This window comes from Lathamus discolor, chromosome 2, assembly GCF_037157495.1.
Source record: "Lathamus discolor isolate bLatDis1 chromosome 2, bLatDis1.hap1, whole genome shotgun sequence".
Classification (NCBI taxonomy): domain Eukaryota; kingdom Metazoa; phylum Chordata; class Aves; order Psittaciformes; family Psittacidae; genus Lathamus; species Lathamus discolor.
The window spans coordinates 145,418,806-145,434,322 of NC_088885.1; positions in this window are offsets into that span (position 1 = coordinate 145,418,806).

The window sequence follows — 15,517 nt, forward strand, 5'->3', positions numbered from 1 at the left end:
TTACACTGATATATGGTTTACACTGAAATATAGCAAACATATTAGAGACCAATATGTTTGTAGACTTTAGAAGAGGAATAAAATTAATAAGGAACAATGGCTGGGCTGTAAAACCAGTGGCTAAAAAGACTCCCAGTACAAGCAAAAAGCATACTTTTAATGGATTAGTCACTCAAATGTGTTCATGAGGGAAGACATTGGCATGTCAGGATTCTTACAGCCAGTGCCTTTGAGCCACGGTAGTGTCTTCCATTTGTTGCCTTCCTTGAACACATACTTTAATTAAACAGAAGCTACTAGCTAAATGCAGGTGTGACAGGTTGGAAATCTAACATTTTGAGATGCATTACAAGCTTTTAGTTGATTAACTAGCCAAAAGGGGTATGTTTGGTTTGGTGTTTGGTTTGTTTGTTTTTCGGTTTGGTTTGTGTTTTTGATTTGGTTTGGTTTTGTTTGTTGGTTTGTTGATAGGGTTTTTTTAAGGACAATAAGTTTCATCCTTGTGAAAACCTATTAGGGAGGGTGTTTTGCTGGGATTGCTTTTCATTTTCCTTAGGTGCACAGAGGTAGGTCAGGAGATATTATAACCTCAAGTGTAGATAAGCTACCTCTGGGTTATCTGTAGTTTCAAGATTGTGACAGTATAGATAAGGTTATGAAAAATCAGTACAGATGATGATATTAATAGCTTTGCTTGTTCTGCTAATGCTGCATTGGAATAGCTGTGTCTGCTGAAAAATATTGCCTACACATGACTTTTGTTTCTAGTAACACTCATCATAGCCTGCAGATGAATGTAGGACAAGAGATGGGCTACAACAAAAATGGAGAGTTTGTCAAATGGTGACTAGGTATTTCCTGATGATAAATTGATACCTGAAGCTAGAAGGACCATTGTGAACATCCAGGCTGCCGCCTCAATAACACGAGACCTTGCTCTAAGAAATTGCTGCAGCAGATTAATTTCTCTTAGAGGTGCAGTATCTTTTTCAGCTGTGTTGATTTTTATCGAAAGATCTGATGTCACAAAAAAATCCATCACATCTTCAGGCAAGATCTCTCCATGCTTAATTATCCTCCACACCATTAAGAAATAAAGAAAATTAGTTGTAATATCTTTTTTTAATAATTTTTTAGTCATTTATTTATCTGCCTTCAGCTTACAGCCAGTGTACTTCATTATGGCCTTGTCTGGGCCTGGGGCTATTGTCACAACATTAGTCTGGTCAGTACAGCTGATGATAGAACTGGAGCCATCCTGGAGCCACTGAACAGGAAGATCCACAGTGCCTAGGGATGGCAAAAGGGGAGGCAGAGCAAGGAAACAGTGTGACAAGCTCAGAGCCACAAGTGAAACAGAAGGAACAGGAGACATCCTAATGAAGTAAAAAGGCTGTACAAATAGGAAATGGAAGTGTGGGAGAGGCTAGTGTTCAAATAGCTGTGCGTGCTATGATTCATATACAAATGTCTGGAAAAGTTTCTCTGAAATGGATGATGCCGGCATGGCAGATGAATCAGAAATGGAATAGAATACATTGACAAATATATAAGTAAAATATTGCATATCATCAATATCTTTCCTTGACTCCAAACTGCTGAAAGAGCAGTTGTCATTATAGCACTCAGACATATACATATATAAGTATATAAATGCCTCCTTCTGCATTTGCTTTTTAAAAGACTTGATTCCCAGTTCCCATATTCCTGACACACTCACACCCTAGAGGAATCAGTTGATTGCACAGGGTGTAAAAGTCATCCCAGACTCCTGCATTCAACCCCTTTAATGTTTGCTGAATTGTGTGGGTACACCCTGATGCTTATCACAGTATCACCCAGTGTGGTTTAAGACCTGGTTGATTCTCTTATGTTAAGAGGGAAGAAATAAAGAAGACTGCAACCATAAGTGTTTGATTATAATGTATATGGACATGTTAGAGGCAGACAAAGATATTATACAGCTTATATCTTTCAGTAAATAAGGCTATTAACATTTCTTTGTTTTTCATACACAGGTCAATTAAAGTATACTCCTCCTACTGAGAATGATATAATACAATTTCAGTGTTAATTCATTCTCATCCTCCCTCATCATAAAGCTTTCTTGCACAACCAAATTCACTCCAGGCTGTTCAGCCCTGCATGCACATCTTGAATTTCATTACAGTTTTCAGTACAGAGATCATCTGAGCTGTGAAAGAAGATATTTCATAAAAAGTTCAGTACATTCACGGTTCCAGGAGTCGAGAGACACTAAAAATTCATTTTACAATTATATCATCAGATCATTCTGAGAGAACATTTGTTTAATTTTCATATGAGACGCTCTTACAAAAACTCAAAGGAGAAGAGCAAACCAGGTCTCAGTTGTGACTGGATAATAAGATAAAGGAATGATTTATAACATGAAAAGTTTTGCACCCACGAACAACCCCTTCCATTCTTCACAACGCCAGGTGGAATACTAATTTTCACATGCCGCACTGATATTATTCTTACTTCCTTTAACTACGATGTACAACCTGAACAGATGTCAAAAAACTAAACCAACTCAAAACAAATCAATGGTTTCAGTGAAAGTGGAGGCTGTTCAACATCTCCCTAGAGATGATGAGTACCACTTAAGACTGGCTGCTATGTTACTACACATCCCACAGTGTAATAAAGGAAACCTACCCTTAATGATTTAATACTTGTAAGACTCAATGACCTTAGTCTAAGATGTCTGCTTTGTACTGGAAAAAAAAAAAACTTTACATATTTTAGTGAATAACTGCTTTTTTATGTTAAGTAGATGGCTGAATATACAGCACATTACTATTCTTATCATCTTAATACAACATGAACAAAGATAAGAGGAAGAGATAGAACATACACTAATACAATATGTTTTCAGGGAATGCTAAATTCTCAGAGCACTGTGTATGAAGTGCAGTGCTTGGTGCAATATAAAAGGGTAGACTAGGGGGCAAACTTTACCCGAACTGCTCTGTTTTTTCTCCGCCACACTACTCATGGCCACAGCCCTTTCTGTTGCACTGGCTGGAGAGAAAGAGAAACAGACCCAGGAGCTGTCCAGACTCCAGAGCCATTATAACTTCAAAAAGAGATCCTACCGAGCTGGAGGCACAAGCCTCTGGAGGTAGTTACTTTATCACTTCATAAATATGCTCTTTGATTACAGTATCTATTCACTGCTCCCATTAGTACAGTGATAGGTTTATCGTACCAAGGCTGAATATACTTTTTGGCTTAAGGAAATAAAATTGATTATATCTCTTTCAGAACACTATTTAGACCTCTCTGCTATGCCCTGTTACATTTTGGTCACAGAAAAGCCAGAATTAAAATAGCTAGAAATCAACAGCATAAGAATGTGTTGGATTTTTAGTTGAGTTTGTTCATCACATCTTTCTCTTTCTCCACTATTACCACCAAAAATGCCTCTGCACTAGCCCCGTCAGCAGCTTGGATTTATGCTGTCTCTAAGGTCTTATTTGGCCTGTGTCTACTGTCAGTAACGCTTGCTGTCCCTGGGTTACCCCTTTCCTTTTTCCTGAAGGTCTCTGTAACCATGGTTGTATCACCCTATTGTGGGAGTCAAAGCAGTGGCCCTTTAGCTGAGAAATTAAGAAAATCTATCACTCACTATTTATTTCAATTATCTTTAGGGAGATTTTTGCTGGAAAGCCAGGTCTTAGGCAGCTCAAGGACAGGATTTTTCGACCTCCAAAGTAAGTTTAACGAATATCAGAATTTTGGTAACCTCTGTGATGCAGCTGATGTCCAGGGATGGAAAACAGGAGTTTCTGTGACGAGCTATTTTTGTCATAACAGCCAGAAGAGTGTAGATTGCCTAAGGTCAGTTGGGTGTCTGAGTCTTTGCAGTCACTCCAATGACTCAAGGCATCCAGTTCTCACAGGTTTTGCAGACACCTGAAGCACCTGGTTTGCCCAACTTAGCAGGAGTCCTTTCCCTCTTTGACAATACTTGCTCACCTCAATCATCCAAGGGACGCAACTGCCTGCAGTGCTCCTGTCACGTCAGTCACCTCAATTACTCACCTCAGCCTTTTGTGGTTTACAGAAAGTGCAGCATAAATGCCATGGCACTGATGGAACCTGTTTTGAAAAGGTTTTGTACAAAAAGGCACTCTTCAGAGCCCGCATGTTTTGAATTATCTCTGTATTTGTGAAAATATGATCCTTCAATATATATAACTGGAACAGTTATTCATAATTACTTTTTTTACTGAAACTAAAAATTATCAAAATTGTTTTTCTAGTAAAAAATTAAATCAAATAAATTCAATTGACCCTTTCGCTACCAGGTCAGCAAATATTTGGCATTAGAATGAAGTTTTATTCCAAATAATTATGTCTATCATATCTTCCCATTTGGATTTAATGTAGGAATCAGTATGTGTTTGACCACGCTTGTAGGCACTATTGCTATTGTTTTGTGAAATGTTCATTTCTTTAAAATAAATCAACTGATTGGAAGATTACCTGGAAAAAAAGTTGGAAATAAAAATTTTGTTTACACACAGTGTAGAAGAGCAATATAAATACTAAATATCATTGACAATAACTTGATATAATAATAACAGTAATCTCTATGACAACTATTTCTAGAGGAAACAGGATCAAAAAAGCAACCGAGTCTTCAGGGGCCTCAATCCATTCATCACTATGTTATGAATAATATTCCCAGTGTCAAGAAGAATTTTAATATTTTATATTATTAACTATTCATGCACTTTTAGTAAACCAAGCCAGGTTGCAATGTTAACCTTTTCTATCTCTGGCATCTTTCTGTTTCTGAACTGCACTTTAATACACCTTTTGTTTCTCTTGCTGTACTGTGCTCTGGTCTCTAAGTTATCTCAGTGAAGCGTAATTTACTGGGTGACATTTGGAGCATCTTTAATACAGGAGTAATGTGTATCTTGAATTTACAAATAACATAGAAACTGCATTTAAATACTTATGACCTTTCAGTTATGTGAGCAGACATCCAGCATGGCATTGTGAAACACAGCATAGCTTGAAAACATAATGTTGCTTCACAAAATTAAATGTAATAATTACAGGTAGAAAAGAGTAATTATCTGTAAACTGTGAATTCTTTGACACCTCCTACTATTAATAAGAATACTACTTCTATACTATACTGTATCTATTGTTGAAAAGTCATTTTACATCCAAGTTATGGGAAATATGAAAACAAAAACCTCAGCCAACTAAAATAATTATGATAATCTTGTTCCAAATAGAAGTTCCAGTCCTTTGTTGTTGAAGTAAATGGGATTTTTGCCATCGGATCTGAAGGAGACTGAGAATGGGCTCTGTATCTGTCTGTGGGTCAGAATCCTGACATGTGTCTGCCTTCACTCCCCACAGTGTCCCATATAATGTTATTGACCATTACTTAGATTTGTTGTTGCTCCTGTGCTAAGCTTTTTCTGGCTTCCTTGTCTACAAATGCTTTTAAAACCATGGCAACTCTCTTGGCAGTCTTCACACCTTTCATTATTCTCCTTTTTAACTCTAATGTTATTTCACAGAGAAGGGAACTGGTGGAGAGAAAGACAAAAGGAGAACTAGATCTCCTGTTTCTGCATGTTCAAAGGTAGCTCATGTTAACGTTCTTTTGGAATACATGCTATTTCATAATTTTAGGCTAACAATCAAAAAGAAAGCTGACAGAACTGCGAAATAAAATCTTTATCTTTCTCTAGCCATTTGTAAACAGTTTGAGAAACTACCAAATTATCTCAGCTTATTTATTGCTCAGAGCTCAAGCTATCAAAATATTCCATATTTCAGACACTTATTGAACTGTGGAAATGTGAAACTACTACCATTTTCATTCTGAATTTTTCTAATGAAAACAGATAATATCAACAACAACAAATGATTAAGCAAAACCGAGGATTTCACCCAGGGCAAAATTTCTCCACAAGTTCCCAAAAGAACAAAGATTTTTGTCATGGGCAACAACTTAGTCATTTTACCAGACAATGCAATTATTTCTGTAGCAAAATCTGATAGGCTGTTGCCCTGGAATGGAGAAAAGCTGGTTTTCTCTGGTGCTTAAAAAAATAAATATTTAAATTAACCATAAGATTTTTTTGTTCTTTGTGCAGCATTATAAGGCTGTGTAGCAACAAGTGCTTTGACACACATCACTTTTATCAGGAATACAGTAGTATGTCATCATTTATTTCTACCATGGGAGGGAAAAATAGCGCTTTGTCTGGTCTCTGAATATTGAGAGAATTGTACAAACGGTGCTATTAATGAAATAGAGAATAGAAATGCTATAATTTACATTACAATGCTATTTAGCTGTTGCAACAAAAATGAGGTCCTGTTTGCACAGCCTACAAAAATGTTTTCACTAAACACGTACAGGCTAAATTATGCAGAGCCAAAGAAGAGTTAGAAGGCACTGGGAAATCTGAGAAGGCTTAAGACATTTGTCCCTCTGCTGACACAAGGAGTCTGTGGCAGAGCAGGGACAGAATCTCCAGAGTCTATTTAATGCCGTAAGACTAGATCGCTTTAGTTTATATAAATGCTGACAGAAATTAACACTAAGATTTCTTCAAAAACACAAGCGTGCATGGCAGTGTGTTTTACACCACAAATGTATAAACACTAAGGAATGATGACTACACAGAAGAATAATGACCACAACTGTTCTGACCTTTCTTGTAATAAAGAAATAGCGATAAGACACTGATGGTTCATGTGCTTTGTGGAGTGCTGCACATCACAGCACCACAACAGATGAAGCACACCCTTCTCCCTGAATTTGCACAGAGTCTCCATTCAGATGGAGTCCTGAAATTTCCATCATTATAGAACAAGTCAAGGACCTTGTGCTTTTTGAGGGGAAAAAAAGACAGCTTCTTCCAAGACACTCTATCGAAAAGACAAAGAAATGTAAGACAGTGTGGAGTCTCACATGATATTCTCAAAGGAATCTTTCTACTCAGAGATCTTAGCATGTTTCGGCTACTATTTACACTAGAGGAACTCCACTGAGGTCAGTAGACTAGCCCAGATAGAACACCACTGCAATTTCTCTGTTAATAATAGAGCAATTTTTCTGAACCTGATGAGGTTCCTGTGGCAGAGAGCTGAGGAAAGTGAAGGTGTCATTGTGTACTTTAGCCTTGGCTATACCTGATGATACGTGGTGTAGTCAGGGCTTGTGGCTTTAGGCCTTATGTTAGTCAATGATCCTTTTAGCATTCCTATGGGTTACATATTGAAACCAAAAGCAAGTGGTTCCTACTTGCTCGTTTATAACATAAACAATTGTGCCATATACTTGTTTATGATCATCACAAAACATCATTTATTTATATATTAATCATTTGTACATCATATAATCTTTAATGTATACATATATTTATTCATATACGTGTATCACCAACACCTGAAAACTCAGCCTTGTTCCCATTAAGTGCCATGGAAGAACCATCAAACCTTGTAGAAAGACCAGGCACCTACATTTTTTATGAAGTGGCTTCAAGCATACTATGATCTTGAGCTTTGTTTTGGGGCTTTTAATGATGATCAACACTTAAACTAATGTCTTTGAAAAGCCACTCTACTTGTTTGATAAAACACACCATACAAACAAGCCTGGTTAATTGTTGCTGTGAATTCAACTTTATGCTTGCTCTAGTAAAAATCTGTCTTGTTTAAGCACAACAGTTGTGGACTTAATTAAATATGTTGCTCAGTGAAGCATCTGTTTAAAACAGTAATGAATGAAATCTCCTCTGAGAGCTCTGTGTGTAAGATTTTTTCACTCCATAACACAACCCTAAAAAGTGTTTTAGGAGTTGCAAACAATTAGTTGATCCTTTGTTTTGGGCAGATTTTTCATCATTAAAGGTACTGCTTCTCTAAATTAATTTTATGGAATAAAAAAAAAATTAAACAATCGAGAATCCAAATTTTATTCTCACTTATACTGATATCAATGGGGACATACTCCGAATAGTCAGAAGAGTGTATTTCTTTTTTACCTCATTTGCTCTAGTGCTAATGTGGAATGTGTTCTTCTCTAGCTGTGCTTATATAGCTCCCACATATATACATTTCAGGGGATACCTAACTTACAGGACCACATCCTCAAAATTACCTATGCTGAAGCCATGGAATCAGGCTGATATTGCACCAGTGAGGAAGGAGTGAATTAGAGCTCCAGAACCTTAATAACATGGCACAAATGTAGCAGTGCTATGAATGAACTTTGGGAGATTTGAATCAAAACAAGAGGTCAGTTCAAATCCAGAGTAGTGCTCAAATCCTGGCATTGTTAGTATGCTCTTGACTGGTAATGGGAGTTTTGACAGAAAAAAAAATAAGAACCAACAAGTGCTGGTTCATTTAAAAAGCAACAAAACAGTAGTGTAGTCTGATGGATTTGGGAATACAGAAGTTTCCATGACTGCAGTAGCTGCACACAGCCACTATATGTAATAAGATTGTCCAAAGATGACTTGGCTATAGAATAACCCAAGGAGATTCTTAACAAAATTGTCACTATTTTGGCTGTCTTTACAAAGAGATTACAAAATGAATGGAATGTTATTCTCATTCTACAACAAGTGTTCCATCCCTAATCCAATGTAAGAAATTCCAGTTCTCTAAAGCTCACAAGGTGAGTAAGTGTAGTTGTTGGTCTCCAGAGCTGCTCATTTGGCACTTTTTTGAGCCAAATGGGTCCCTAAAACATAATAGTGAGAAATCTCTGGGTAACAAAGGGAAATTTGTTGAGCCACTCAGGCTAAATTTAGTAGCGTACTTTGGTAAAAACATTCATACTTAGCTTCAGCCAAGACATCACCCTTTCTTCATTCAAGCCCTTCCAAACATCTGGATTTCCTAGAATGCCTAGTCTTTCAAGTGTTTACCTGTAAAGTTCTTCAGGAGAAAGTCTGTCTTTATTTGAGCTCAGCATAGCACTTGTGGCTGTCTTTCAAAAGTAGGAATGGGGAAAAGACGTAAGGGGTGTTCAAACTGTACTTTGCAGACTCAAAAGCCAAAAGAGTCAAAGTGATAAATGAACCTTCCTTTGCCAAGATGAGACAAAAAAAAAAAAAAAGTGGATGGGCAGCTTATACTGTAGGCAAAAAGAAACCCTCAACTGCTTGAATAACAGGAGAGCAATCTCTTCATAAGATTATTTTTTCTGAGTACCCAAATTTACCAGTAAAATGTCTTTCCATCAAAGTGGACCCCTGATCTTTCATTTCTTAGAGAAAAGCAACAAATATATTGTTCCAGTGTCAGAAACACACAGACAGGAAAATTGCCTTTATTTGAGCACTAGCTAATGTAGAGCAGGCTCTGTAAAATGATTCTTCCATGTTTTCTCTGCTATGGAAATAATGATAACTTAATTATTCATAACAGGTAATAAATACTGCTATTTACTCTAAAGAGTGTAAAGTTATGGGAGGTTCTGGATACATATTTCATTGTGAATGTTTTTGTTATTAGTAAAAAATGGCCTACCAGTAAAAATTTCAGACTCTTAATAGTGACTTGATGACATTCTTATTGGGGATAAGATGCAGGTCTGAAAACAGAAAATGCAAAATATTTGGCTTAATTTTTTTATTATTTATTACTATTTATAAAACAAGAGTAATATCAAAACTAATGCCAAATAATGCCTTGAAAAATGAATGTTCTCCATCTTTGCTTGGTGATACACTTTTTTTTGAAGTTCAACTATGACAAGTGCAAGGTCCTATACCTGGGTCGCAGCAATCCCAGGCACAGCTACAGGTTGGGTAGAGAAGAGATTCAGAGCAGCCCTGTGGGGAAGGACTTGGGGGTGCTGGTCGATGAGAAAATGAACATGAGCTGGCTTCCGTGTGCACAGCCCAGAAAGCCAACTGTATCCTGGGCTGCATCAAAAGGAACGTGACCAGCAGGTCAAAGGAGGTGATCCTGCCCCTCTACTCTGCTCTTGTGAGACCTCACCTGGAGTATTGTGTGCAGTTCTGATGTCCTCAACCTAAAAAGGACATGGAACTGCTGGAACAAGTCCAGAGGAGGGCCACGAGGATGATCAGGGGACTGGAGCACCTCCCATATGAAGATAGGTTGAGGAAATTGGGGCTGTTCAGCCTGGAAAAGAGAAGACTGCGTGGAGACCTCATAGCAGCCTTCCAGTACCTGAAGGGGGCCTATAGGGATGCTGAGGAGGGACTCTTCATCAGGGACTGTAGTGACAGCACAAGGGGTGATGGGTTAAAACTTAAACAGGGGAAGTTTAGATTGGATATAAGGAGGAAATTCTTTCCTGTGAAGGTGGTGAGACACTGGAATGGGTTGCCCATGGAGCAACCGTGAGTGCTCCATCCCTGGCAGTGTTCAAGGCCAGGTTGGATGAAGCCTTGTGTGGGATGGTTTAGTGTGAGGTGTCCCTGCCCACGGTGGGGGGGTTGGAATAGATGATCTTGAGGTCCTTTCCAGCCCTAACTATTCTATGATTCTATGATTTTACTAAGGAGTGGAATATAACAATCTTTATTTTGCAAACAGGAAAGCTGAGGCACAAGAGTATTAAAATTCTTTAGCAGCAGTCTTCAGGAAGGTATAAAGGAGCTCAAGCGTTGTGAGCTACAGCTCAGTGCTACACAATATCTACCTGTTGAATGCTGATGGGATTTTGTACAAAACGTCTACAACAACATAATCAGCCACAGAAATATCAAAACTTTTCTTTGTTTTTTCAGTATCAGACAAAACCAAAGACATATTATATGAGAAAAATCTGAACATAAGTTCCTTTACCATTGCTAAAATACTTTCAGAAGCTCACAGGATAGACCCTGATAAGATCAGATTTCTAATTAACAGATTCTTATAAATCAAACCATTCTCTCCTCCATAAAGAACGAAAAGCACAACTCCAGACAGTGTCTTTCAGACATTTTACAATTCTGACCTCAACAGACAAAGGACAGAAACTCAATCAGTGGTGAAAATCTTGGATTTCATTTTGGCATCTACATTCTGAGAAGAAGGAAAATATACACACTTCAAATCTTTTATACATATAATCTTTCTACTCTAATTTATGACAAGAATATCAGCTTGGATTTTAATTTTCACTGTATATGTCTTGGCTAATCTAGGCTTAAAATTAAATTCTCAAGAGAATCTTGGATTTTAACGCAGCTATCCACACACCATGTTCTTATCTAGAGGGCATGCTCTTCTACTCATAAGCTATGACCATGGGGAATGTGTGAGCAGATGTCAGTAACAGAAGAATGAGGGCTGCGCCACTGAAGCTGTCCCATAGCACCATGGAAGAAGGTCAGTAGGCTGCATAAGCAATTTGTTATGCACCTCAGAGCATCCTACTGCCAACAAGAAAAAGCTAACTGAAAATATGAGCTTATTCTATTGGAAACCTGAGTGGGGAGCAAAACCTTCAGCATTTGGAAATTATGTGAACTCTGTGGCCAAGCAGATGGTGCAGGTTCTGTTCTGAAGACAACTACATGATGTGCTACAAGCAAAAGAGTAGTCTCAGGTTGCTAAAGAAATGCAACTTAAGCCCTTGAGGTCCTTAAACAGTAATGAAAACTGTGCCCAGTCAGCACTCCTAAATGCCAGTAGTGACACTGTTAGATCTATGAGGCTTATTGAGCATGGCATCCCTGGGCCCTTGGTAGTGAGGGATCAACATTTCCCATTCCTAATCTGCAGAACAAATTGGCTGGTTGCTACACAAATCCTAATGGCTAGTCCTGAACCCATTTCTTGGACCTGTGAAACCTTACCCTTCTAGATTGTCAGAAACATTTCTATTTTTTCTCATTTGACTCAAAAACCTCCTTACACAATGAAAGTATGAACATTCAGAGCTCTAAGGCTTTGTTTGTTTGCTTTTTGGTGATTTTCTAGAAGAACCATTAGGGATCTAGGGTGTAATTATAGACTACCTCTGGTTTTAATTGAAAAAACAGAATGTTAAGTCCTTCCCAAAGTCATCTTTTTTTTCTATGTGCAACAAATGGAAAAGCCTGTTATTTAAGCCACAATTAAATATATACTTTTTCCTCATATATAATTACATTCACTGCATGGCATACTGCTTTCACTTATCCATAAAGTATTAGAAAATTTGACTGCACAAAACCTGCTAAAAATACTCTAAAGGCAATCGTTTTTAAATCTTCTTAAATAAACCACAAAAGGAACTCTGCAGAAACCATTTATCTCTTTTGTAAGTCACTTTAAATTTGACTGTTAAACTTAAACAAAGAAAACATTCTTTCTCAGTTGCTGTAGGGGAAGAAGGTGCACAGAGCTGATTGGAACCTGAATTTTGGTTCAAGCCCATCTCTTACTGAAAATTTTCTGAGTTATTTTCAGTGGAAATGAAAACAGTTACTTCTGTCACAGGGATTACATTTGCAAGGAGAGCTGCCAGGACTGATCTAATACTGATAAAAACAAATATTGGTGTGAATTTATGGACTAAATTCACAACACAATCACACAGCATTTTGTCCAAGACGTAGTTTTATAACTCAGAGGAAACCAAACCTAGTGACTAAATAAATATCAAGTGCAATTTATTTTACAGGTCAGGGCTAAAGTGTGTTGGCAGATCTGGTCAGTGATGCACCAACCATCTTTGTCCAAGCACACATACATGGCTGGGGAATTAAACAGAAAGCAGCCTACTTGTCAGCTAGAAACTCCAAGATACCCTGCCATAGTCATTCATTCACACCACAGTAGAAAACTATATGTCTAGTGGATTCAGTACTTTCTTGATTGTTATTTCTTTTTCAAGTGCCGATAGATTATTGGCTCCATTTGATATTTTACTGAAACAATAAATCTTTCTGGAGATTCCAGTCCACTTTCTGATATTTTCAAAAGTTCTAATGGCCAGGCATAATTTGGAAAACAAAATGAATTCTCTACCAGACTGGCCTCATGCCTTACCTTCATTAGAGCAGTGGGACCATTTTGCTTCCTAGAGTTGCATTTTGAGAACTGCAGGGCTTGTGTATATCTCATTACCCTGTTACTGTCTGGAACACCCTGTGTGCTGTGGAGAGGCAATGAGTTATGGTTGGAGATGGAATACAGACACAAAGCAAGGGAGATGAAATTCAGTTTAAAGCCAGAATATCCCTTTCCCCAGTACATAATTTGATACATTAGTTCTTTAAATCTACATGCAGCCTCTGTCAGAACAAGGAACCACAGGTGGAAGTGATTGAGTCCTTTGGGAAAAATTAGTAGAAAAAGGCAAAGCATCCTTAACCAATCAGCAAGAGTAGGATTCTGTTTTAAAGGAGAGTAATAAAGGTGAAAAATTAAAAATGTCTTGGGCCTACACAGACTTGATCGCTGGTTTCCACTTATTCCATATAGACTAGAGTTAGTTAGGACTATAATAATAGTCATTGTTTATTCCTCCTTGCTAGCTTTCATGGTTGCTCAGTTCCTTCTCCACACAGAATTTCAGGTGTATAGACTCCTTTCACTGGCAATGCAGTGTTGATCCTGTGGACAAAAGTCCCCAGACTGAGAGAATTCTGTGCCCTTTTCCTCTTTAAGTGACTGTCTGTGTGATATGGTAACTGCAAGTATTCCTTTAGCAGGAAGAGAGAGAAGAACCACATTGAAACCTTTCTTCAAGAGGAGACCACCAACATTATAACAGGTCTGGAAAACAGTATCAGAGCAAGGTTACTGTCACAGGGAGCTCCATGTATTTGTTCTAGGTGGCTCACCTGCCATAGGAAAGAATGAAGACCTCCAGGTCAGACAGAGGGAAATACTACACAAGAGACTTTGATAAACAGATAGATACATGCATTTTTGTTTTGTTTGGGAATATGGAAACATTATTCGTATTACAGCTGAAATGTAGGAGCTCTGGTACTGAAAATTGTTAATATTTATTTTGGACCATTGTGATAGGCTTACCACAGCCAAACTCACAGCATTTATGCCACCTGCCAATACCTTGCTCCTCCCAACAGGATGGGGAAGAGAATCATAAGGGCAAACAGGAAAAAAAAATGTGGGTTGAGATAAAGACAGTTTAAGAAGTGAAGAAAAAATTAAGAGAACCCAAACGATGCAAAGGTAACCACTCGCCACCTCCCACCAGCAGACCAACGCCCAACCAGTCTCCAAGCAACAGCTACTTTGAAAAACTCCCTCAGTTTCAGTGCTGAACATGACATTATATGATGTGGAATATTTCTTTGGTCAATTCAGATCAGCTATTGTGGCTGTGTCCCCTTCCAGTCTCCTGCTGGTTGATGAAACTGACTCTCTGCAAGCACTGCTAAGCAGTAGCTAAAGTACTTGTGTGCTATCAACACTGCTTTGGTTGCAAATCTAAAACACAGCACCATACAGGCGTTTATGAATCACAGAATCATAGAATGGTTTGGGTTGGAAAGGACCTTAATATCATCTAGTTCCAAGCCTCCAGCCATGGCTAGGGATGCCTCATTCTATACCATGGAACCCAAGGCTCTATCCAACCTGGCCTTGAACAACCAGACCCAATGCAATCACGAAAGATAAGAAATCAACTGAAGTTACTATTTTGCCAGAGAATGTCAAGCACCACACTTCATTAGGAGGAGCAACACGCCAAGACCTACAGATATAGACAAGCTTTTCCAAAATCTCACCTATAATAATATGGCTTCTCATTAGTTTTCAAAACTTACTATTGTATAGAGTAAGCTGGATTCAAGTACCAAGTACTTGCTTCTTGTTTAGTGAAAGAGAAATGAATGCTCATAAGCTGATACAATATCCAACTTTCAAAGATGTTTATGAGCAAAGAGGAGCTGGTGGTAAATTATAAGGATCTGTGGAATTTGGGAGAGTGAATGTCACGGATCTTAAATCATACATCTCAGTTGTTGCCATTGGTGTCGTAAGACGTCTCTCACTAATGAATGTTGCAGAATTACCTTTTATTCTTGTCAGGAACATTTTTTGAAGTATCACATTGACGTAGTTCAAGCCCAGCCAGGAACTAAGCCCTACACAGACACTCATTTCCCCGCAGTGGAATGGGGAAAGAACTAGAAAGGTAAAGATACACACACAAGTAAAGCAAAACAAGTAATTCATTCACAGCTTCCTGTCAGCAGGCAGGAGTTCATCCATCTCCAGTAATGCAGGGCTCCATCACACATAATGGTGACTCGGGATGACAAAAACCATCACTCCAAACATCCCCCCCTTCCTGTCTCTTTCCCCAGTTGTACATGCTGAGCATGATGCCATATAGTGTGGAATATCCCTTGGGCCACTTGGGGTCAGCTGTCCCAGCTGTGTCCCTTCCTGACTTCTTGTGCACCCCCAGCCTACGTGCTGATGGGGTAAGAAGCAGAAAATGTCTTGATTCTGTCTAAGCACTGCTCAGCAGTGACTAAAACATCCCTGTGTTAGCAACACTGTTTTAATCTCA